At 39.8% G+C, this 25862-nt stretch overlaps 1 protein-coding gene across 3 annotated transcripts in view; it reads left to right on the forward strand.

The window, feature by feature from the left end:
- The window catches only part of LOC134213601 (protein Shroom), a 929824-nt gene that overhangs the window by 25126 nt on the left and 878836 nt on the right, over positions 1-25862 (forward strand). For 2 of the 3 annotated variants that reach the window (XM_062692809.1, XM_062692811.1), the window contains exon 2: positions 23226-23391. The gene's annotated coding sequence lies outside the window, so the exon portion shown is untranslated. The remainder of the gene's footprint in view (positions 1-23225; positions 23392-25862) is intronic. The other variant, XM_062692810.1, reaches the window with a different exon arrangement.

A 25862-nucleotide genomic window follows, 5' to 3' on the forward strand; every position in this document is an offset into this window, starting at 1 on the left:
TCTGAATTTGAAGTCTCTAGGTGCACTAGTTCCAAAGATATAAGGTGGCAAAGTCAGAAATGGGTAAAAAAGTTAGCAAATTTTCTGAAACAATATTTTATTTTCAACTATTTATTGAAATATTTTTAAATGTTTTTCTTCAATGTTAATACATCATTACAAAGGTTATTGTATAAGCTTTTAAATGGTGTGCAAAAACTAATGGTTACACTGTGAAAAAATTGAAAAATGCGGAAGCAATATTTTTCCAAAAACGACGCTATTTTCAACTTTGATAGTGAAGAACTTTTTTCCTCAGGAATCCCCAGGTTCTTTTATGATACACATCAAGGACAAAGCTTCGACTAAAATGTCCTGAAAGAATTTCTTGCCAGTATTTGCAATTAACAGAGTTAAGTCACTCTGATTTTTTCATTTGTTTTTTACCGTGTTTTGCCTCTCTCGTACTCCAAGGTTAATGCTCATTCCAAAACGAATGTTTGATAGAAGGCCCGGAGACCCCTAGTGGTATATATCAACTAACTCAGCGCGAAGAATTGAGGTGATGTCTGTATGTGTGCATGCGCGTCTGTATGTATGTGCGCAAAAGAACGCAATCGCCATTTAGACACTTATTTGTGTCCGATTTTCTCGCAACAAGTTTCATTCGACGGAAATCTAGTCCCATCGTTTCCTATTGAAAATGGGTCAGACTGAACTATGCGCTCAAAGGGTATGGTCAAAATACATTTATTGGTAATAACTTCGACTTTATTTATAACCATTTGAGCTCATTTAATTAACTTTTCAAAGGAGTAAATGAATAAAACCCCAATGCAATGCAGCACAACGGTAACGGAAGGATTTAACAGTTCGCTCATATATTTCCTGTCAAATTTTACCGTTTCGTCGCCATTCCGCTGAAATGCGTTTGGGGCTTGAGTGGTTTGAGTCATTCTCTAAACCTAATTTTCTGAGCTATTCATTAGCTACTGATGGAGAACTAAATATGAGATTTCATAATATGTAAATATTTATAAATCTCCTGGAATCAATAATTCCCGACATGTTTATTGCAAAAGTAAAGACGAACAATATCTTAGTTAGAACGGAGCGTATGAAATTCCTGCTAGTGTTCATGAATGTCTGGCTAATGGTAGGGAAATATTTATTCACTCATCTACACTTTGAGGTTCACTGGCTGAACAACCAGCGGAAAGTCAATATAAACAGTTGAAGAAATTTAGAACTCATAATGCAAGAAAATGATCAAGAGAGGCAAATGTTGACATTTTCCTTCGTGCCTTACATGAATCAGATCCATTTTAAGCTCGATTTGGATAACGAGGAGACGTTGGAAAAAATTTTTCACTTAGTTATTCTTATGCCATGCGTAATTTTGTAATATTTGAAGATTTTCAAAAGTTCTTTATCTTCTAATACTTTAGATGAATTTATCTCATCTTCCATCGTTGATGGAATTGAAGAAAATATCATTGAAGACTTAAACCTTGACACAGAAAAAGAATGATGCTGTATATAACTTGTAGAAATCATGAAAACAAATCAAAAGTAATTCAAATAGTGTTGTTATTTAAATTAAAAGAATTTTGCTTTTCGGAAGAATGGAGCATTCTTACATTCCACAATGAATGTCCACATTTTTGAGAATATATTAATCTCATTTTTGAATAACTTGTACACGTAAAAATGTCATGGGATTGCGATTTCTAATTTGCTAATACCCTTTTTCAAAAGTTATTTTCAATTCTGATTATTTGATTAACATTTAATGCTTTATGATCCTTCAGATCCTAGTACTTTGTCAAACAAATTGTTCTAAATACAAATTGTGAGGCATGAGAGTGAGAACAAAAAATATCACGGAATGTCATGAAATTAATGTCATTTAACATGATCGCCGCCATAATGTCCATAAATTGCTGAACTTAGTTTTGTACAGCCCCCTTCCTTCTCCTTAAGAAAACGCACGAAATTTCAACTTCCCAAATAGGTTTGCTTTGTCACGTTAATCGAACCTATGAAAAAAATAATTACGTAATTCATAGACGATCCCCCAAGGGGGTTGAAATTGTATATTCATGCTATTTCGACCATACACAGCTAAAACTAAGTGGAAAATCACTTTAAAAGTCCAATTTTATTTTTGACCGCTCGCTTGTATGGGGATCCCCCATAGTGCGAGCGCAGTTAAAAAAACATTGCGTCACGTTTCTCACTCAGGCAAGAGGCAAACTCTATTCCAACACCTACCAGGAACAGAGAAACGAACGCCAAAGCACCGAAGGTGATGATAACCTTAATGCCTCCGGCAAATAGCCAATAAACATCAAAAACGTTTCACTTTGCTCTGTTCTATGAAATAATCTCGGACCTTCTGTGACTCGAATGGAAGAAACTATACACCTATACTAAAACGCCTAGATAGCTGCCAAAGAAGCCAAAGTCTCCGACGACTGTGGCCGGGAAGAAATTTCAGCATGAATTCATCGAAGGATGACGACATCATACAGGCCCCATCCAGTCGCCGGAGCAGAGCCAGAACCAGCCGGCTTAAAACCAGAACCAGAATTTCGCTATCATCGCCGGCGATCATCAGCGCCGTCGGATCGTTCGGACGGACCAAGCTGGACGACTGGCGACGAGCTCATGATTGAAAGAAATATAATAATAAAATCATGAAAAAACGACCGAACCCAAGCATGCATATTATAATATTTCTATACATACCGAGGGGATCGGGGAGAAAATGTGAGTGCAAAAAATTAACATAAAATGAAATGGACTCAGCGTCTTTGATCCCCACACGATCAGAAGTCATTGACGCGCTTGAGTGGCTCGGACCGTGAACTTGAACTTTGTTAGAAACGAGAACTGTCCTTCAGTTTGCCCGCCCGTTTGCATCCGGAGAACCCCGTAGCAATGTTTAGTTTAGTCACATACAATTGATGCTCAGTACCAATTACAGAATCAAATTCCAACGTAAACTTAAGAGAGCCAGTTAAAAAATCACGAATGATCCCCGACGATCTTTTGACAGACAACAAAAGCAACTAAGTCTTAATAACTTGTCAAACCACTAGAAAGGCAGTATCGCTGGTAGATGAATTGCCCATTTTTTCCACCAATGCTATGACAAGTTCTCGCAGCTTTCCCTTTGCTGAACCTGACATTCAACCACACTGCATCGTTGCGGCACGATGGTGGTGCAGTGGCGGAGATTCTCGGCGGGCAGCGCAAAACCAGTCTGCACTGAGCGCGTAAACGGCAGCGAACTTCCAACCCAGCATAGTTTTAACAAGAACCCAACCCCAATACCAGCCAACCAAACACAGTAACGTCGATCGTCAGCAGCAGCTGGAAAGCGCACGATTCAAGATCGCGATCGTCTTCCCCTTTTGGCGTGCGAAACCTTCTTTTCTTCGTTGTCGTCGTTGCAATCAATGGTAAAATTTGAGCAGCAGCAACCGCAGGAAGAACCAGCAGAAGATCATCTCGCTGGAAGGTCCCCATCCGCGCAGCGAACAACTTGCCAAACGTGTTCCCCAGTCGCCCTGGTGGAGCGTTCTCACACGAGTACGGAGAAGACGCACACGCTAAGGTTTGCTTGATGAGAATGTTATTCGTTTCAAACTGAGATAACTTTTTGTTAAGATTAAACCAAAGCTGGTGACTGTTGTTATCCTGCTGCAGTGATCTGTTAATTATTTTCAAGCGATTACCATTGAAAGTAGCATCACCGTAACCACAGATAAATACTTGGAAGTAACCACTACCTCTGAGGTGAAAGCAGAGTGTTAACGACCAGTCGAGAACGTCCTTGCAAATGCAAATGAAAAGATGGAAGATAACAAATTAAGCGACACAAAATTTTAAAAATTTAATTTTTATTTTTATATGTTGAACTTTTTCTTGATTAATGACTTGTGAGGGAAGTCAGATTTTTACCTTTTTTGGAAAAGATTTTTAATTTTGATACACATAGTTAAGTTTGCCATTTTAAGGTGTTTTTATGAAATATTGCGAAAAAATATTCGGCTGCCGGTGGGACTTGAACCCACACTATTTCTTTAAGTACACGAACGTGTTACAAATTATACAACCCTTGCGAGAAGTTGTCCCGACTAGAAGGTCATATCAAAATTATATCAACCTATGTTATTATGTTATACTAAATTTTTATAACAAAATTGGATAGAAACATGGTGCAGGATGTTGTTAAAATATCTAAATTTCTATCAAAATGGAAACAAAAAAACTATCAAATTTTGTTACAACTTTATCATAAAAAGATACAAAATATATTGTTTCTGTGCAGTTGAAATTTTTACAGGTCGGGATAGGTCTCCAGATTGTGATCAATAATCAGAAATTTTTGTTTTTGTTCGAACAAGAATATTTTTCGAGAACATGAAACTAACAACATTACAATTTGATGTAAAGTTTGTTCGGGGGTTTCAGCCCCGTAAGTAGGAAAATACAACTCCGCCACTTTTTCGTTCTAGAAATCGGTTCGGTATTGATTGAGCTCAGAATATTTGGAGCATGCAAATAAATGTAACATTCAATCGAGTAAGATAATTGAAATAAATCGCATATTTATTTGTTTGTTTGTATTAACTGCTATTATTTCCCACATCATTGAATATTCCAAACTATTTGCTGTGTAGTTGACAGGGGAGCTGTTCCGTTTTCCATCTCACTGAACATATAATCATCTCATCGCAAAACAATGAAATACAGCACCAATCACGTCGCTTATTTTGCAAAAATAAGAAACAAACCGAATTCCTTTTCATTGCTTTGTTTTTGATGGGATGGAAATAGGAGCTATGGGATTAAGTGCCGAACCGTTCCCCTATATGATACAGAACATTATACGATAATGAAATGAACTATTATATACATTTTGGGTTGATTTATCGGAAGTTGAATTGTGAACTTTGGAATTTATCGATTGCCATGAAAAACTAGAATAGAGTGAGGTCAAGAGTATGCACTCAGTTTTCATGTAGTCCTTATGAAGCAAGATTCTGCCAGGGATTGAACTTATCATTTCATTATAATTTAGTATTCAGCCAATAACTCATTTCAGAGGCGAAATTTCGAAGTGTTGTATGGCGGACTTCTAGCGCTGATTCTCCTCTAAGACTTTGTCTAAGGGTACATTGCTCTATGTCTAATATTCACCGCGGGAAACGCTAGTATCATTTTATATACTCAATGATAATAACACTTATTGTCATTTAGTATATATTGAATGTTCCTAGCGCTTCACGCTGTTAATATTAGACATAGAGCAATATACCGTAAGTTGGATGTAAGTTGTAGAGGGGAATCAGCACTAGAAGTCCGTCATACAACACTTTTCGGAATTCCGCCTGTGGAATAAGTTATTGGCTGAATACTAAATGATGATGAAATGATAAGTTTAATCCCTGGATTCTGCATATCAAATCAATGTCGAAGATTCGTATACACTGGATTTTGTTTTTACACGATTTACATTTTCTCATTTTTCCACTCATCCTAAATGTTTAACGCATATTAATTATCATGTGATATTTCTTCGATTTATTCTGGATTTTTTGAAGCATGTTGCGAAGAGTTTGGTGGTGAATTGAAGTCACACGATCAAAAATACGAGCGAAAAAAAATCGTGTAAAAACTAAATCCTGTGTACTTACTTTTCCTTCATTTTATTTACCCAGCGACTGAAATTCGTTATAATAGAATAACAATTAATTGATGATTACCGCCGTCAGGGGTGATAATGTGGTCTGGGGGTGAAAATGGGTCATCGCTCTCATCACCATCGACTCATTCTCACCCCAATTTGACCCATTGTCACCCCCAACGTCGGTATTCAAAGTATATAATGGAATGTTTAAAAATTACGTAACTCTGAAAGGGAGACAGGGTCAGGCCAGGAAGCGGGTCACTTTTTAGAGACGTGCTCCCATTTTTGGATCAGTCACTAAAAAATCTCTTTTTTTTACCCCAATTCACTAAAGTCACATTTTCTTGCAAAAAGTCATTATTTTTTAACTATTTTGAAACTATTGACTAGTTTTAGTTAGGATCATCTTCTTAGAAACTCTTCGTGTCTCCAGATTCGCTTTGGAACTCGGCGTTCTTATTGGTCTTTTAACAGTAATTGAATGGGTGTCACAGTTTATGATTGGGCATATCCGTATAGTGATGCAAGCAGGATGGGCACATGGGAATCTAAATATATTCACAAGGCTAAAGCAGACCTGTTAAACTGTTGAATATTCAGATTTATCTTTTCATTTTAGATGAATTTCCAGTTGTTTTTTTTATTCCTTTCTTTATTTGGTTTGCACTCTGTGTTATTTAACCGCTACTGTGCCGGGATCTACAGTGGTATTCTGCTGCCAGAATCCCCACATAATCTATTTTTAGATTTTTCCATTATTGAGACTTAATCTTTCAAGCATGGTATCCTCAGGTCTCAGTTTTCCTCAGGTCTTTTCTGGTAATTGTTCCACTCATTGGGATCAAAGCTGCCAGTATCACTGTGATTTGAAGATGATCATTACTTCCCCTGATGAAGACAGCTACAGACTTGGCTAACCTGTACCATGTTTATCACATCAGTATGTTTGTTCATCGATTGCGAGAGAATAGAATCTGAAGCATACGGCCTTTTCACGTATCGTATTTTTTAAATCTTCTGCGAGAATTATTGATAATTACAATCAGCGTGTCCCGCGACAAAGTAATGCTACTTACACAGCACACTTACAATGCATTCCTTACAAGTTCTCCGTTTTTTTTCTTCAAAATCTTACTCCCAACTAAACAGGCCCGTCACGCAATATCAGAATTAGTTTTTGCTCGAATGATCCATTTTCCACCTATCCACATATCCGATCCATTATTCCACCGGGGATTTCAGTTTCCTCCCAATATCCAATATCCGAGGAAATATATCGAGGAACACTCTGACCTTCTACAATGCGGGCTTTTAGATGTGTTGGAGGCCCAACATATTTGTTAGTACAGCATTTGAACAATTCACATAGCCTTGAATAACTCCTATCCTATTTTTTATACATTCGTATATGATCAGATTTAGATACCATTTCATGAAATTATGCTTCAGAGTCACTTAGTTTTATCGAGCATTGAGCAAAAGCCTCTAAGGTTCTCCAAGGTACATGGTTTTGAAAATTTAAAGTTCGTCCCGGATATTTAAGTCCAGGTTCCTCTCTCCTTCAATAACATATGAAATTGCAAATTTACCAAAATATTTCGGAACCACTCTTTGAAAGAAAAATGTATTTCCTGTCACCAGATTTATCACCATCGTCTTGATGGACTTAATACTTTTCAAAATGCGTTTCGTCACAACTACTGGTCTTCGCTTGCTCCAATGGTCTGCTGGTCGAACACTACGTCCGGACCTGGATCCTTTGTCAATGTCATCATTGTAGTCATCATCTTGATCTCCACTGCCCGTTTTTCCACTGTTTTCAACATTTTCCTCAAACTTTTCTTGTTCACATTTTTCAGCCCTTTTATCACATTTCTCCGTATTTTTCTCCCCAATTACAACTTCCAATGAATTTTCTTCGCGTTTTTCGGCAGAATGATTTATTCGAACGAACAAAACAACTGATTGTTTTGTTTCGTCAAACATTCGTCGGATTTCCGGCTTTTCTCCTCGCGCTTTCTTTTCTGTGGGCTTCTTGGATATTTACAAACAAATTTATGACCTACAGTTATTTTGTTCCGTTCCGATGATAAGCTACGTCATTTTTGGCACATCTTTTCTGAGTCACGAATACGAATGTACTGCAAATGCAACATAAAAAATTCCTAGGGTGAAAATGATGTAAAACGAGAAAAGGCGTAGACAGTGCCTTCTGCGAGTAGCATTCTGAAGATTTATGCAAGAATTTTTAAGTTTGAAGAATGAAATCGATTTTCCATGATTGCATCATGTTGCAATACTTACAGGTACGGACGATTTGTATAATATTTTCCTGTAAAGAACGTGAACATGCAAAATTCACGCACACACTATACGCTAGGAGAAAAGTCAAAAAAGAAAGAGTAGAACAACGAAAAAAATCCACAGTATCTCGCTGTGGGATGCAATTCCCTAAATAATTTTAAAAACTTCAAAATTGTATGTAATTGAAAATAATTTGGAGCACGAGGTTAGACTTTTGATTATCTACATTGTACATGTATTTATTTGATTGTTAATGATAATATTTTTTTTCTCAAATTGGTCCAGAAAAAGGTACTATTTTATATGTTTATTGAATCTCGTGTGATAAACCATTTTCAAAAAAAAGGTCAGTGTTCGTATTTTTTTTTAAATTATTTTCAATTCCATTGGCTATGCCTTGCTCTGGTAAATTTTTGTGATTCAACTTTTTCTCTGATGGCAGAGCATTCATCCGGTTCTCGTAGCCCATTGCAAAATAAATCGGTGTTGGGGTAATTTGATACTGGGGATAAATTTATCCACTAAAAAGTTGTACCGAAAGGTTATATGATCAATCCAAAAACGATTTTTTATAGGAAGCCCGGAGACCCATTTCTCACTGCGGTGCATGGATTCAACATTTTGAAGTCAGATTAATAAAATATATGCATCTGTTTAGTATATAAAGTAAAATAATCATCATTTATCGGTGCAAATCAACCGCAATTCAAAATATTCATTTCAGCCCCGGTAGATATTCGTTTTTTACGCTCGATTATCAATCGGCTATTGAGGATCGGGTGGTAAATTTGGTATGGAAGTATGCTGCGAGATGTTCGTGCCTGCATTGCCGAGCGTCTGATCAAAACAAACACGAATCAATGACGAAGCTGCCTACTGAGCATCGATGCAACTGATAGTAAAACGAAGATTTCCGTCCTTGGCCAGGCCAAAGTTTATCGATTGAGACTCCCACCGCGGGAAACAACTTCCCCCTTACCGTGAATTGATGTCCTTTGTCCTGTTGTCGACCAGCTTATTTCTACAATCCAAGGTTAAACTTTTTTTTAAGTGTGTAGTTATTATTTTCTTTGGTAATTAATATGTATTGTATTCTCTGCTTGCCTATGTTAGAACTGATAGTTGCTGCATTCAGCCTCTCCCCCCCCCCACGCCATTTGCTCCCTTAGCACTGGCATGACAAGTGCAGGAAGGAAGTCATTTCAAAATTCACAGAAATAAAGAAACAAAAATTGAGCAAAGCGAGAAATAAAGTTAATGTGTATCAACAACAAAAAAACAGGTTTTTTGGGAACCCCTAACAAAATCTGCGCTGGACAAATAGAGTTGACCGTCGCGAAATTGCACCGTTGGCGTTGTTAGAAAAGCAGGTTCTGTTCTACTCACTATGTATTGCTAAGATGAGGCTTATGGGTACAAGCTGTCGGCGGGATCCATTTTTTGTACAAAGTGCGATGTTTACAAAAAATCGATCGCCCAGAGTTGATACTTGAGATGTTCATATAGTGAGTGAGTGATTGATAACTTCTGAGTGACTCGTTCTTACCGTGTGCCGCAACACTGGCTTATTAGGATGAAGTTAACCCTTTCTCATCGCCAGATCGCGCCTAGTTTGCGGCACGGTTAGAACCTGAAGAGCAAGTTGCATTGTACCAACACACACACATACAAACCTGTGCACGGAACAACACACCAACACTGGTGTAGAAAAGCAATCGCAACTTGCAGTGTGCGACTCTCTGCTGGTCGTTTGCTATGAGTTCTGCCCGAGTTATTATAGGACTTCTTTCTAGAGACGTATCAGACTTGACTTGGTGCTGTCTCCAACTCACGCCACTGCCGCCGGCTGGTTGACTGGAGGTATTCAACGATTACGCGAATGACGCAAGCCGATCAAACAACTGAAGCAATAAATCTATGCCTTTGTCTTGAAGAGTTAGAGAGGAAGCCCCCGTGGGCATTATAATGCCATTCGAACGATCAATCAGCTAGTCATGTTTTTGAGTGGAATCTTTTCCTCTTCTCTTTTTCGGGATTCGGCATGGGAGGCGTTAGTCGAATGATGCAAGCAAATGGCTCGATTTTGGTGAAACTTTTTATTCTGCCATGTTCTGCATAAATGATCAAATTAATAACCGTACTTTCGACGGCGGATGATTTTGGCGGTTTAACAATAATCATTTGAAAAACAAGAAATAAAAGGGAAATCACAAAACGGTATGAAACTGAAATTAGCGATCATGTAATAATAGCATACGATTTTGGAATAGAGATCATCCACATTAAAACTAACGGATTTGGTGATCTGATGGCTACTGTTCTAGTAAAAGATCAAGGGTTGAATTGAATCACTGACTCGTCGAACCATTCTTACTTTGTATCCTTACATTGCTCATCATTCAATATAGGTTATCACCTTATGAGAGATCTCTGTGTTATATGAATTTTTCTTAAGTAGCCTCAACTTTCAACGTCAATTTTCGGACGTCAATTTCCGGGTAAATCATTCGTACTTCAATTTGTGTGACCACATCAAAGTCATACGGAGCAACATGGCAAAACGGCCAATCAGGTGCTAACACCTGTCTTCTTTCTCGAGTTGACCTCCCACGGATGCAACAAATGCTGTGCTGCGCTGCTCGCACTCAACCAAGATCATCTCGATCGCCCGCGAGTGAGGTCGGATATAATTGCCCAATTTGATCCAAATTCGGTCACCGCACGAAGGTGGACGATGGCGGTAAGTGCGAAGCCGTTTACACATCTTCCTGGGATCGTGAAAACGCGCGCGCACGGAAGAACCTTCATTCGCATTATAAAGCTTATTGCTGGCAATTTTGGTAGTAGAACCGGATCCGGCGGATGGTGACCGTCAAGATGAACCGCGACCAGACACCCACCACCAACATTCGGAGGATCAACACCTGGCTTTGTTTGGCGCCAGCTCTCAGCAGACATAATTTTTGACGAGATCGTAATGTGACGTTTTGTTTCCGATATTCAGTCAATAATTTGCTACAAATCGGTTAACAAACGTTATCTTTGCTGTGGTTGCAAAAATTTAATTTAATTAATCGTGAAACTTCTTCAATCTGTGATGTCGTCAGCATATGCAATCACCTTCAAGAATTTCCGATAGACAACGAAGAGTACAAACACGACTATCATTATAATGAGTTGACATTCTTGTCTCATTGATGATTGGATTGGAATGCTTGGAGAAAAAATCATTGTATAGAGCTCTCAAAGTGATGAACCCTGCATTTTTTCATGGTGATGAATTGAACTGGAAACATGAACTTGTCTTCCAAAACTTTCCAAAGATATTTATGGGCCACATTGTCGAAAGCCTTTTTACGTTCAAGACTGCCAAGAAATCCTTTGAACTTTTTCATTTCGGCTGATATCGATCGACTCAAATCTTTCACGTGAAGGAAACTCCGTTCACTGCAGCACATTTATCGTATTCGATTTTTTTTTACGAAAAACGGCCATGATGGGGTTTGCAGTAATATTTGCAGATAGCTTGTAATCCGTATTCAGAAAACTTACAGGTCTTGGGTTTTCAGGTGATTGTGAACAACCATTGTTATCAATGTTATTATTCTGGGAAAATTATATAAATGCATAAAAATATAATTTTACAACACTGCTCACGAACAGCCCGAGATCATTTTACTTACAATAAGTCCCGCTTGTTCATGTGACCATTATCAATCAAATAATTGATCCATAAACAAACTCCCAGCTTTCTCAAATTCATCTCATGTTTAGTTTTGGAATCAATGTAAAGACACATGGAAACAATTATACCAAATTGATCCAATTCCGGTTATTGAACTGAAAAAGCAAAGATCACTCCTAGTCAGCTTCGTTAAAATTTACTCGGTTTGTGCTTTTAAATTTGATCAGGAAATTCGTTTTTTTATTTTTCCTGAAATAATTTTTACGATTTCTACTGAATTGTCAAGGGATTTTTTCTGGTATTTCTATTGGATTTTTTTTTTCCAAAATACCTTGACAAAATGTTTCTAATTCCCACGGAAAGTTCTTGCATTTTGTGGTTCTACGAAAAATTGTTTTGAATTTCCACCGACTCTTTTTTTGATGTTCTGCTGGAAATTCAAACTATTTTGACCTTAAGAAAGTGTTTCAAATTTTCAGGAAAGATTCTGTTTGAAACTCTTTTTGAGCTCACGAACAATTCTCTTTGAATTAATTTCCTAGAATGTGAGAAATATAAATCTGAAACGGCTTTCTGGGACATGTTTAAGAACCAAAATAATGCTCCTCACGCAAAAAAAAAATGTAGCGGCGTGAGAAATTATAGAATTTAAGCTTGGCAAATTTTGATCAGCGACACACCTTGCCATAGTGTTGGCAGCGGCGTTAACTTTTTTATTGGTGTGGAAAAGGGATAAACTGGGAGTGTTGTTCCTTGACCACTTCTCCCAAAGGCATAAAACCTGCTTTCCTTTTCATCTGATAATAAATACAATACTCTAACACTTCCATTGAGAACATTATCTCCTTGAAGGAAATGGTGATATTGCTGTTTCAGAGAAAACTTTCCTCTTCCCGGTGTGATGTATAGGATTCGACAGCTGTCATACTTTTTCATAGCTGTTTGACATGGCATGCTACGATAACAACTCCAAATATCAGCTTTTTGTTTCAGTGGTAGGGTAAGACGGTATAATGCGCCCCACCTGGCCAAAACGCCCCCCTTTGATTTCTAGAAAACTATAACTAACTAAGGGTCAAAATCAGTGGGTACCAATACATATTTGCAAAACCATAGTAGTATGTGAATGTGGAAGTATTTTTGTTTTACATAATGAAAACAATAGCAAAATACAAAAAGTGACAGTTTTGATGTAACTTTTCATGTTTGTTCGCTCAACATTCTGGAGCGACGCTAGCATACTGTCCGCAAAACTTGCACGGGAACACTCAGTTGGGCAACAAAATAACTTTTCTCAGTGGTTAATATGATATAAAATTGCTTCCATCTTCAAAAACGTAAAGATTTTCGAAAATATGTTTTACTGGCCAAAACGCCCCAGGGTAGGCAGGACGATATGCCCTTACCAACACGACACAAGCGCGGCGAGCTTGCAGAAGTTGCTTCCAAATTATATGGAAATTATTGAAATGTAATTAAAACCTGATTAAATGGACTTATGTTGGTTTTTTAATGTCAAGCACATAAGGATTTGTAACCTTTTTATTATGGGATTGTTAAAATACTAATGAAGGGCTATGGAACGTCTTTGGCTAAGGTGGGGCGTATTGCCCAGGCACTTTTTGAAATCTTTCAAAATCTTTTCAAAAAAGCATTATTACGTGTTATCTGTAATATTTTTATATGACTAGTCACGGGCAATGCATTTGCGACTTCTTGCACTACCAAATAACACAAAGTTTGCATAAATTGCGATTAAAACTAAAAAGTTATCAAGGTTTTGCCTTAGGGGGGCATATTATACCGTCTTACCCTATGAAGATTTTTAGGATTGAAATAGAACTTTGACAGCTACGGATCAGCTATGCGGAATCTTCAAAGTGGAAAATTAAATATAATACGCAATATTTTGTTCAAAAACATTTCATGGAAGTTATACTAATAGCCTTAAAAACATATTAATCACATTCGCCGCATTATTCAGGCTCATAGTAGCCTTGACAACGGCCTACGGTTAGTAAATTTTGCTGCTGCCAGAGGGATGGCCATCAGTAGCACCTACTTTGCACGAAAGAACATCCGAAAGCACACCTGGAGACACTCAAATGGTGAAACTTGCAACCAGATAGACCATGTTCTGGTGGATGGGCGCCATTTCTCGGATGTTATCAATGTGCGGACATTCAGAGGTCCGAACATTGACTCTGATCACTACCTCGTTGTCAGTAAAATTCGATCACGGTTGTCAACTGTATTGAACGAAAGATCACAGCGAACGATGCGTTACAATATCCAGCGGATAAGTGCAATCAACGTTAGCGACAACATCAACGATCTATGGGAGTCGATCCATGGAGCGGTGAGCACAACAGCACGAGAAGTGGTAGGCACTGCACAGAGGCGACCCAGGACGGGTTGGTTCGATGTGGAGTGTCAGAGAGTGACAGACGAGAAGAACGTTGCCAGAAGCCGAATGTTGGTGTCGGGTACCCGATCGAATAGAGATCGGTACAAGGAAGCAAGAGCAGCCGAAAAACGAACCCACCGCAGGAAGAAGAAAGAGTACGAAGAACAAATTATTAGTGAGGCGCAGGAAAAAATGGAGCAGAATGATATGCAAAGGTTTTATGAGTCTGTCAATGGCGTGCGGAGAAAGACAGCGCCATCTCCCGTCATGTGCAACGACCAACAAGGGAATTTGCTGACTGATAAAACTGAAGTGGCAGCCAGGTGGAAGCAACAATTCGAGACTTTGTTGAATGGAGGAAGTGACGGTGCATCGGAGAACAGACTAGATATTAGTGACGATGGACAAGCTGTGGAGTCACCTACACTAGATGAGGTTAAAAAAGCTGTCAAAGAGCTGAAAAACAATAAGGCTGCGGGGAAGGACCAGCTCCCGGCTGAACTTCTCAAACATGGCAGTGAGCAGCTTTACGAAGTTCTGCACCATATTATGTCGAAAATATGGGAAGACGAGGAAATGCCTGCTAGCTGGTTGGACGGCCTCATTTGCCCTCTCTTTAAGAAAGGGCACAGACTGGAGTGCGCCAATTACCGAAGAATAACCCTCCTTAATTCGGCGTACAAAATTATGTCCCGTATTCTGTTCAACAGATTGAGACCGCTTGAAGAGTCCTTCGTCGGCGAATACCAAGCAGGTTTTCGTGAGGGCCGATCAACGACGGATCAAATGTTTACCCTGAGACAAATCCTTGATAAATTCCGGGAGTACAACTTGCAGACACATCATCTGTTTATTGATTTCAAGGCGGCGTACGATTCAGTGAAACGGAATGAATTATGGCAAATTATGCTTGAACATGGTTTTCCGGCGAAACTGATACGGCTGATTCGTATTTTTAAGAGGGCGCCTTTTAAGAGGGAGACAGCGAGGATTGGACTCACGATCAATACCAGCAAAACGAAGTACATGGTCGCTGGCAATCAACGTGGGTTCATTAGTGGTGGTGGTAGCGAAATAGTGCTGGATGGTGAAAAATTTGAAGTGGTAGAAGAATTTGTGTATCTTGGAACATTAGTGACGTGCGATAATGATGTTACCCGCGAGGTGAAAAGGCGTATTGCAGCTGCAAATAGGGCTTATTACGGACTTCGTAACCAGCTTAAGTCCCGTAGTCTGCAAACGAAAACAAAACTCGCGCTGTATACTACTCTGATTCTTCCGGTGGCTTTATACGGCCATGAGACATGGACGTTAAAGGAGGCTGATCGGAGAGCTCTCGGAGTGTTTGAGCGTAAGGTGCTGCGGACAATACTCGGCGGTAAACAGGAGAACGGTATCTGGCGGCGTCGCATGAATCACGAATTGTACCAGGTGTATAAAGGGCTGGATATTATTAAGCTTATACAACACGGCAGACTACGGTGGGCTGGTCATGTTGTTCGTATGCCGGAAGAACGACAAGCGAATATAATATTTAGTAGAGAACCCGGAAGAGGCCGCAGGCTTCGTGGAAGGCCGCGTACACGATGGCTTTTTGCAGTTGAAGAGGACCTGAGGGCGCTCAATGTTCAGGGCGACTGGAAGCGATTGGCCCAGGATCGAGTCCAGTGGAGAAGGATACTCCATTCGGCGTAGGTTCATCGAAGAGCTGTAGCCCATCAAGTAGTAGTAGCCTTTTTGACTACACACTGATTTATGCTGTTTTTCCTTTCTTCACTTGTCATGATATTTCCAGCGCTAAGTGAGCGACAGAAAGCAGCGTCCCTCAGGTTGAATCTACACGGGTAACAAATTTAAAAAATTGAGTTGTTTTAGATTTGGCATCTCTTCGAAAAACAGAGAAAGGAAACTGCCTAACGATAGCAGTTCGATGGGGGATGCCAATTTTAGTTTGAAGGAGTTGTAGATAAATTTGGGGTTTTGAACGTCAAAGCATTCACCGCCAGAATCCACCTCGTGGCGGCCAAATTTTCAAAAATATCCAAGTAGCTTTTTTTCTGAAGGTATGTTTTTCTTCGGGGACTATCTGGCGCCTATTTTTCGTTGCGACCAAAAAGTAGCGTAAGAGTAGATTAATTATGTATGAGCGGTACAACGACTACATACTTTAAACAACGTTAAAACCTGGTTGGTTAAAAAAAGCTAGTCTACAAAACAGGACAAAGGACATTAATCACGGTAGGGGGAAGTTGTCTTCCGCGGTGGAAGACTCCTTTCATAAACTTAGGTTGGGTGGCCAACTGTGGCTGTACGGATGTCCAAGAATCCAATGGTTGAGTCGCGCTATTCTCCGAAGTCCAATCACTGCAGCCAGAAAGCAAACCCAATCTTAGCGCATGAAGCCGACCGAAGAGGGCAACTTTTCAGAGCGAAGGACTTCCGCAAAAAACTATTCGGGCTTCGTGGGCGTGACGTCAATCGTCTAGACGCATGTGCTAGGAAGTTTGGGTTCGATTCCCGTGCAAATTCTCCACTGGTCCACGGGGTGTTACGTATTCTGTCTGTCCTCACACTAGGTATTAAGTGTTCAGTCAGGCACATGGTTTCTAAACTCGGTGTTTAGCAACTTGGCGACCTATCTTCGAAGAGCTTCCGTGTTGTCCCCTCTTTTAAATCGTCTCACAAAGGAGCTGTTTATGTAAACTGTGTGGCTCCACTAGCCATCGGGGAGAGACTAACGCCGGCCATCGTGTCCCCTTGAACAAGAAGAGGGTTCCTATGGTTTCCGCATGTGGCAGAAGTGTATGCAGCGGCTTTTAGGCAAATAGGAAGGCACCTGCTTCGACGCAGTCAGCCTCAGCGGGTGTAGAAGGAAGAAGTCCGGAAGCTATGCGGAGGTATTGGTTGAAGACTTGGGAAAGTATGTTGACAAGCTCACAAGTCAGTTCCAAGATTTATGTAGTCTTTGTCATTAAGTATCGCGCTGGTACGCGACTTCGCTTGAGTCATGTGTCAATGGCGAAAAGTGATGAGCTGGACAGTTGGACCATTGGAAGGCGATTTTGTTTTGGAGGAGTGACGGACGCAACCGAAGAACTGATTGTCGGTCGAACTGTTGGCGATTGGAAACTATTGTTATGCTACGAGAGTGCCGGACGCTACTAAGGACTAGATTGTTGTTCGAGCAGTTGCAAGGATGTTCGAGGGTTAGCGATAGGAAACATTAGAGGTTGGTGTTGTGATAGTCGGTTGAACTGGAAGAGTAAAAACTCTGCTGCACAGTTGGACCAATCTTTCAAAGTGATCCAAGTTACATGCCGTCGTCATGGGTTCGTAGTAGAATACTTGACGATGATGTTTAGGATTGAGTAATTTGAATTAGGTGGATTTTACGTTTACAATCAATGCACAATTTGAGCATTTTATCGATTTTCAATTCTGTTAAATCTTGTAACATTCCACTCGCTTCTTCAATATGATTTTTAGTGATGAACCCTTTAATTTTTGAAAAATTAATTTATTATTGAAAAAATATATAACATTTGACACCATTGCATAGGGTAGTCCTGAAACTAATAAAGCCACGCTTGTTACGTTCGTAAATTATTCCTGATTGTGTCGGAATCCGATCCTTCCGAGATTAGGTTCCGCCACTCTTCGGCCGGTTAGTTATTGCGGTTTTAATGACAGTGGTCCTTTCGGCCTTGCGAATAAATGTTGACAAGTAGAGCAACAATATGAAAATCGCTTATCACCATTTGTTGTAGTCTTTAGCTTAGTTTATAAACTATTGTTCTGTAGTATTCATAGAGAAAGTAGATCTTAATAATTTTCTCAGAGAAAGAAGAACAAACTAAGAACGACTGATGTGTCCTTGTGCTGTAAAAATCAAATGAATAATTTCTGAGGTTTTATTTTATCTCTTATTTCTAATTTTCTGAACATACTAAACTATTGAGTCACGAACTACACCTTTACAGCCTTACGTTGTTTATAAACGAAACAAAACATATTCCATATGTTTACAAACTGGAATAATAGATTGCATTTTTCCTTAGCACTGCAGGGAAAATGGCTCAGAGAGGTAAGGAAGGCTAGCATAAATATCTGTGGCAGTGCTCATAGAGCTCATAGAGCATATTTGCGAGCTAGTTAATTTCTACTTTGGGATGTGAATTTAAAGCATATATTCAATGAAATATCCCAACGTGTGGCCTTCTGAACGTCGTTTTTTGAATTGGTCCCGCTGCGCGCTTGAACCAGGTTATTGTAGTTCTGTCTGGGACAGTAACGAGGACAAGTTAGTTGGCTGACAATAATTTAACAACGGACACAACCAAGCTACAGATCGTCGGTCGAACTATTGAAGGCGACTGTAGAGAGTTGACGACGGGAAACAGTTGAACTACAGGAAGCTCACCTGTCATAAGACGAGTTTAGAACTATTCCATTTAATTCCAGCTCTTAACTCGTACTTGGCTCGACGGGACACAGAAGAGGGTCTTACAGTTTAGGTCGGAATACGTATCTGAAAAGATCACAACGTGATGGAAGTAAATTGAATAGTACTAAGCTCGTTTTATGACAGGAGAAGATATTCCATTAAAAGATTGATAATTTTCTTAACACTGAAAGATCTGGGAGCATAACGCTACCAAGGATCATATTGCCAGTCGAACTGTTTTCCCATTACCGTTTTACGAAGCACGTTGTATGATTATAGATATTAAAAAAAGGGGAAGTCGCTATGGTCGCATTTGTGAGTGATATTGTTTCGCAACGCATAGACTCTACAGAGCTGGTATTTTGCCTAAATTTTTATATCCCAAGTTGAAAGTTGAGGAATCGTAATTTATTTGCCGTGAATCATCATTGAACCAGTTATGCAAAATTTAGCCCACTAAATCGGATGATGGCTCTTTACAATAAGCATTGCGATACAATTGACTTGACCATGTCTCGCGACAACCTAAAACTAAAATCTGTACGATCCAATAGATTACAGATTAAAGTGTATATGTAGTCTACGAACGATTTACGAAATAAATAAAAATAAAATATTTTAGGTTATGACTTCCAATCTTCTTATGAGCTTGAGCTTGAGCTTGAGCTTGATTGACTGCTCGTAGTTGCTACTCCATTATGACCAGATCAGCTGTTCTTGCACAGGGAACCAACAGATGTTTGCTTGGGACTAGCTCACATCTTCAATGTACAAGTACTGCTGATCTCATTTGTTAGGTCATACTGGCGCCTGCCACGTCAGAATGCAAGTCAATGTAGGGAAGGGGGAGGAAATGATGATGCAATCATTCGCCCACTGCAAGCCGAATATACCTCTGCACTTGCCACGAGTTCATGCGGAATTTGTTGGAATTTCTGGGTTAGGTTGGAGAGGCAGAGGTCCGTCTTGGTTAACGAGCTGCCAATGTGATAGATAGGAGAAGGTAACTGATGGAATTTCTAATTGGATGTAGGAAATGAGCTCTATATGTTCATTTCCAATTCTAGCAGATTACTGTTAGTATACTCAAGTTGAAGATATAGGAATAGTAATGGAAACGGTATGGAAGTCCATTTCCAGTTCTAGCGATTGCTAGAACATGAGAAATAAAGAGAAAGATACAAAGTAGGAGAATGGAACGGACCTGGGATTTAACCCACGACCTCCTGCGTATGAGGCAGAAGCAGTAGCCATATGACTACCAAGCCCGCGGTTATAACTTCCAATCTTCTTATGTTCAAAAACGGGTTATACGTTTTTATCTGACGTTTGGGTTACATACAATTTATGTCTTTATCAAGGAGTTAACTTAGTCCCGTTTTATTGTTTACATTTGTTCTTAGCATAGAACGTTTTTGCCAAGAACAAATGTAAACAATAAAACGGGACGAACCGAAACGTCGGATAAAAACGTAAAGCCCTTTTTTGAGCATAAGAAGACTGAAAGCCATAACCTCAAATAACACCATCATAGTCGATCTCTCCTAAAAAAAATTAAAATAAAAGTATAGTATTACTGGCTTTAGCCAGACATATACATTTCTGTTCTCTGGAAGAGCAAGGACTCCGCTGGAACTAGATGTCGTTGGCTGATGGCGATGAGTAAATAGTCTTTTGAACTGGAGGTTTGGCAATTGGAAGCATTGAAGACTGCTGTTTCGTTGCAAGAGAACGGCCGCTACCGGAGATCAGATTTTTGGTCGACAGTTGTTCAACAGTGGCTTTGAAGGGTTGGTGATAGTAAGCATTGGAAGCTGTTGTTGTGCTGTGAGAATAATGGACGCTACCACGGAAAAGATTGTCAGACGAGCTATTGAAGGCCACTGTGGAGAGTTGGCGAGATGTTACCTTGGCATATTTTTGTTACCTGGAGAAGTAAGAACTCCGCTGAAACCAGGTGTCGTTGGTTGAAGGCGAAGAGCTGATCAGTTGGACTGTTGTTGTTCTGGGAAAGTAAGGGACGCTACCGAAGACCAGATAGTAGGTTGACAGTTGTCCGGTTTTGGAGGATTGGAGATGGAAAGCAGTTGTAGTGATGCGAGAATAACTGATGCAGCCAGAGATAAAATCGTCGGTCGATCTGTTGAAAGCGACTTTGGAGAGTTGGCGATGGACACTGTTTTAGCTGGAATCCTATAATTTATATAGGCTTCGGCCAGATATATGACTTATACATGTTTCTGTTACCTGAAATAAAAAAGACTTCGCTGGGCTTTTAGTACCACCACCTACGAATATACTACAAATCGCGTAATGCTAAAATTATTCTGATTTACCTTTCTAAACACAAACCGGCGCCAGTTTTTGCAACTTCAAATAGCAACATCAAGCCAATAAATCTCCCATTTGCAGCGTAACCGAAACAACATAAATCCCGTAACAGGGTGCAATAAAATAATTCATTTGAAGGAACTGCCAAATTTTACGCATCTCAATTGTCGTACAGCCTTTCATCCTTTCTTTTTCGAAAAACTGAAACCCAACAAACATTCTTTTCAATCACTGGGTAGCCCTTTTCCCATCTATTCATTGCCCTGTTGTTCCAAATGCGTACGATCGATTCAGGTGGCACCGGCAAATGTGTTGGTGGTAAAAGCAAAGAAAACCGGATAGTCCTCTTATCACCTTGCCCACGTACCTACCCATAATGGCGGAGGCGTTCGGTTTGGGTTCGGGTATTATTTAAAAGGATCGAAGCATTTAAGGATGAAAGGAATTATCCTTATTGACACACTGCGATTGAGGTCCGTCCGTGTGTCACTTTGGGATAGTTGAGTCAATAGTAGCCAAGCGTTTAGGTCGCATGGTCAGGTAGAAAATCTATTTTGAAGCATTTGCTTATTGTGTAGAGACAGAGAGCGCAACGAAGAGAATTCTCGTACTGCTTAAGTCTTATTGGAAAAATTAATTATGAGTTCCCATCCATTTCCTTCATATACATAAAAGAAAGGTGTAAGAAATTCAATTCGTACGATAAATATAACAAGAGGAAGAATCAGAATAGGCTTCGAACATGACACATCTGTATAATTATGAATAATGATAAAAGCGAGCGGTTCTACCTCTATAAATATTGTCTTAGGATCGCTCTGTCAACAGAAATTCCATATTTTTACAGATTTGATGAGCACTTCAGATGAACAAACACGTGAGCCCTCGCACCTCGTTGCGTTTTTTCACTTTCCCTCCATCAGCGTTTTCAAACTTTCATTCGACAACCAACCAAGCAGTTAGAAGAAAATTGACACCCATACAGGAGACCGAAGGTAGAAATCCGTGCACGAGGACGCGGTTTTTTTCTGCGTTCTCCGTTCCTGGCATTCGAATGTATTCTTTTAATTGACCGATAAACAATGAAAAACGCTTCTGGAAGAAGACGCGGAACGCCGGTGATGATGAGAGGCTCCCATGTGGAAGAGTGTACTTGCCATTCCTTAGGCTCAGTGAGTGAAGACATGCAGAGTGAACACTCGGTGTTCAAAACATATTGATTCAAATTTTTGATGCGACACTAATAGTAAATTTTCTAACCCGAATAATGCTAGTTTGGTCAACTATCAGTTGTTGCATAGGTTTATAACATTTCTATGCTCTTGGGTTACGATCGTTACAATGAAATAGTCTTTGATTATTTTATCTGTTTGCCTGTGCCTGATACCGGTCGGTAGGTGGTTAGGCCTTATATAATTAAACGTGGATCGCCGCGCGACCTGCCCGCGCGGTCCCCGGCAAAAGATGGAAGAGTTCAAGGACCGGTGAGAAATCTTTCGGGTAAACACGTACGCGATGCTGCTGCTGCTGCTGATGCAGCAGTGGCAACAGCTTGCACGGCACCGAACTCCCCCGTAGCCTCTCTTCCAGGCCACCGGCGAGTCGGGCGGCGATGAGCCTCTGTTTGTTTTTAGCGATTAAAAAATTGTTCTCTTTGCTACGGGTCGGCTCCGCAAGAATTATGGCTTCTTAATGTGGTTGAGTGCTTGAGTTGTATGAGCTTTTAAGCTTCTGAGAACTTCTCGTTGAGGGTGATTACGGAATCAATAAAAAAAACTGATCAGCATGCACGCACAGTCGGCAAACTGGTTTCGAAACTCATTCAGAATTTTACTTAGCGGCGATTGGTTCCTATTTGATTATGACAAGGGTTATGACAAGTCAAGCATTTGCAGCAGTAAGGGTGTATGTAAATGATGCTTAGGGCGAAACTAATCTTCATCCAAAAATACAAATTGTTTCGTTGTTTTATTTTAACTCATGGTAGTTAAAAGTGAGTATTTGCTTCACTTGGAGGGGCGACCTGAAAGATAGCCATCCTGAACGATTGCTTGCCATTGCTTTCGGTTGTTGCCAAATCAAATTACAGTCGATACAAGTCCTCCAACGTTCAATGTTGACAACTGTGCACCAAAAATGTCGAACAGGACTGTAAATAACGATTGATCGATGTATTTTCCATCTCCACATTTTTGTATCTTCGTGTATATCGCCATTATCTACCCGATGTGTAATTAATAACAACTAAATCTTACAGCAATATGGAAGCTACCCACACATCGTTTCCACTATCAAAAGAATGTTATCAGTTCCCCAACCTGTCGAATTCATATCTCGTGTTAATTTCCCTATTTTTCTTGTTTGTCCCCCTCAGATTGGTGTACATTGTTGAACAATCAACGCTTTTCGAAGAGCTTCGCGCGCTCGCGCAATGATGACTAATACGGTGAGTGCGATTACACCAAACGGCATAGTCACCGTCTTCATCGGATCGTTTTAATCAGCGCCACCACCAACAGCAGCAGCAGCACACATCGAAAGTAAGTGCCGGTTCGAATGGACAGTTTCCTGCATGGGGCGCTGTGTGGTGGATTCCATTAGCGGAATCTGAACAAGACGAGAGGATATCAATTACCATTAAAAGTTTGGTGTGCATATATTTATACATCCGCGAGTAATTGCGACCCGAATCAATCAGCGAATAGAGGCAGTAACAGCAGCAGCAGCAGCAGCGGCCAAAGCGTGTGGAAGTTTTGGGAGCAGCGCGCGTTTGCGATTCGCTCTGGGGAGGGAGAGAAGCTTATCGGGGCCAATTTTCGCGGATCGGCCAGCCAGCCAGCACACGGCCGATCGAAAGAAGGTGTTGGTTGGAGATAGGGGAGAAAGTGAAAATTTGCGTCGGGTTCGAGCCATAATGCTCCAATGCCAATTGTGGAAAAAGTGGTGCGCGTCAGAGTAATTAAACATTATTATAATGAGAATAAAATTATTATCGCCGAAGAAGAGAGTGGAAAACAATTGGCCTTCCCCCTTCCAATCTTGGTCGTGTTTGCTCGTGTGTGGGATAACAGTAGTTAACAAGTAACTTTTTTTTTTCATGATGCTGATGTTAATTTTAAAGATCATTTTGTCTCGCCATGAAACTAGTTGGTACCCAAAAAAACAATTGTTACATTTATTGTATAAAATCGTGGTTTTAATATAAGAAATGCATGCTTTTTATACAGATTCTTCTTCTTATTGGCATTACATCCCTCACTGGGACAGAGCCGCTTCGCAGTTTAGTGTTCATTAAGCACGGTTATTAACTGCGAGGTTTCTAAGCCAAGTTACTACTTTTGCACTCGTATATCATGTTGCTAACACGATGAAAGTTTTATGCCCAGGGAAGTCGAGACAATTTCCAAACCGAAAATTGACTAATCCGGCACCGTGAGATGAACCCAGCCACCCTCAACATGGTCTTGCTTTATAGCCGCGCATTTTACCCCACGGCTAAGGAGATTACTGAATTAAAATAATGCAGAATTGTGAGATTTCAATACAACGGTTGTAAAACAGGCCTGCCCAACCTTTTCGAGCCACGGGCCAATTTTCAGTATGACCACTTGCTGGCGGGCCAGAAAATATTTAATACAAATTTTTATACATTTGCAAGATATCGCCGTCGGGGGTGACAATGGGTCTGGGGGTGGTGAGAATGGGTCAGCGCCCTTACCGAAAGTCTAGAAGTCCGATAACAAAATCGTTCAAACAGGTTTTTTATAATTCTGTTTTCTTGTCCTCATATACCGTTTTGGCTCAAATTCCAAACATGACTCATATTCCGAACACCAGCGTGTAAATTGCCATTTTGGTTTTACTCGTGTAATTTTCTTCATAGGATCTTGAATTTGTTTGTAATCTTGATCCTGTGCGGAAAACTGATGAAGGTTTTAGTTTTAGGGCGCTAAAACGCTTGTGTTCGGAATATGAGTCATGTTCGGGATTTGAGTCAAATCTATTCTACACGCATCATATGTAGTTGAAACAATAACCCAATCTCCTCCCTATTAGGCCCATTGTCACCACGACGACGGTAACCAAAATAAAATAGGGAAGGTGGTGGTAAAATGGACAGGGTGGGTAAAACGGACAGGGGTCCCGTTTGTGCTAAATCGTTACAAATTTGGCACTCCATCAAGTGGAGCTTATTGCTTGTTTCAAATTATTAGTGCAACATGTTGTACTACATTCAAATAATGAAAACTATTCTGTTTATTGAAGATTTAATGTAAACTATGGCTGAAATGCCATGGTGATGTAATTTTTGATGTGCAGTATTTAAGCTTTTAAAACAGCAATCGGCAAAAAAATCCGCATGATCCTCGAGGATCTCAAACTTAGTCTATCCAGAGATTGTGTACGGGTTAAATTGATGATTTATCTCAAAATTCGATTTTTTGAGAAATCGGATCATGGTGGGGTAAAACGGACACGTTCTGGTGTGGATAATATGGATCATATGAAGTACATACATTTTTTCCAACGAAATTTATTTTGAAAAGTTTGTATTGTTTACCTCCGAAAACACCAAGCATTCATTAGGAAATTCGAATTTCCAAGTTTTGTTTAGACAAATGATATTTTCAAGCGATTTTTATTGATGTAACATGCTTTTTTTTAGTAAAATCATTGTAAGTTACCAATATATTAATTTTTATCCAACATTTTTATTTCCAGAGGCTCATTTTAGAGTTGCTTAGCCTAGGCTAAGCCTTAGCCTGTATATTCATCAACTAAATTCACTGTTTTAAGCTTAATTTCTAAACATGTCCGTTTTACCCACACACTATGTCCCTTTCACCCGCATACTTTTAAATCGAGATTTTTTCATCCTAATTTTCATTTTTTAGTGGAATGTCTTCACTTGTCATAAGACGAGTTTGTACAATCCCATTTAATTCCACCAGTTAATTGTTTAATAATTAAGTTCGAGACACTGTCGTCTTCAGTTGAGGTCGAAATACGT

This window comes from Armigeres subalbatus, chromosome 2, assembly GCF_024139115.2.
Source record: "Armigeres subalbatus isolate Guangzhou_Male chromosome 2, GZ_Asu_2, whole genome shotgun sequence".
Taxonomy (NCBI): domain Eukaryota; kingdom Metazoa; phylum Arthropoda; class Insecta; order Diptera; family Culicidae; genus Armigeres; species Armigeres subalbatus.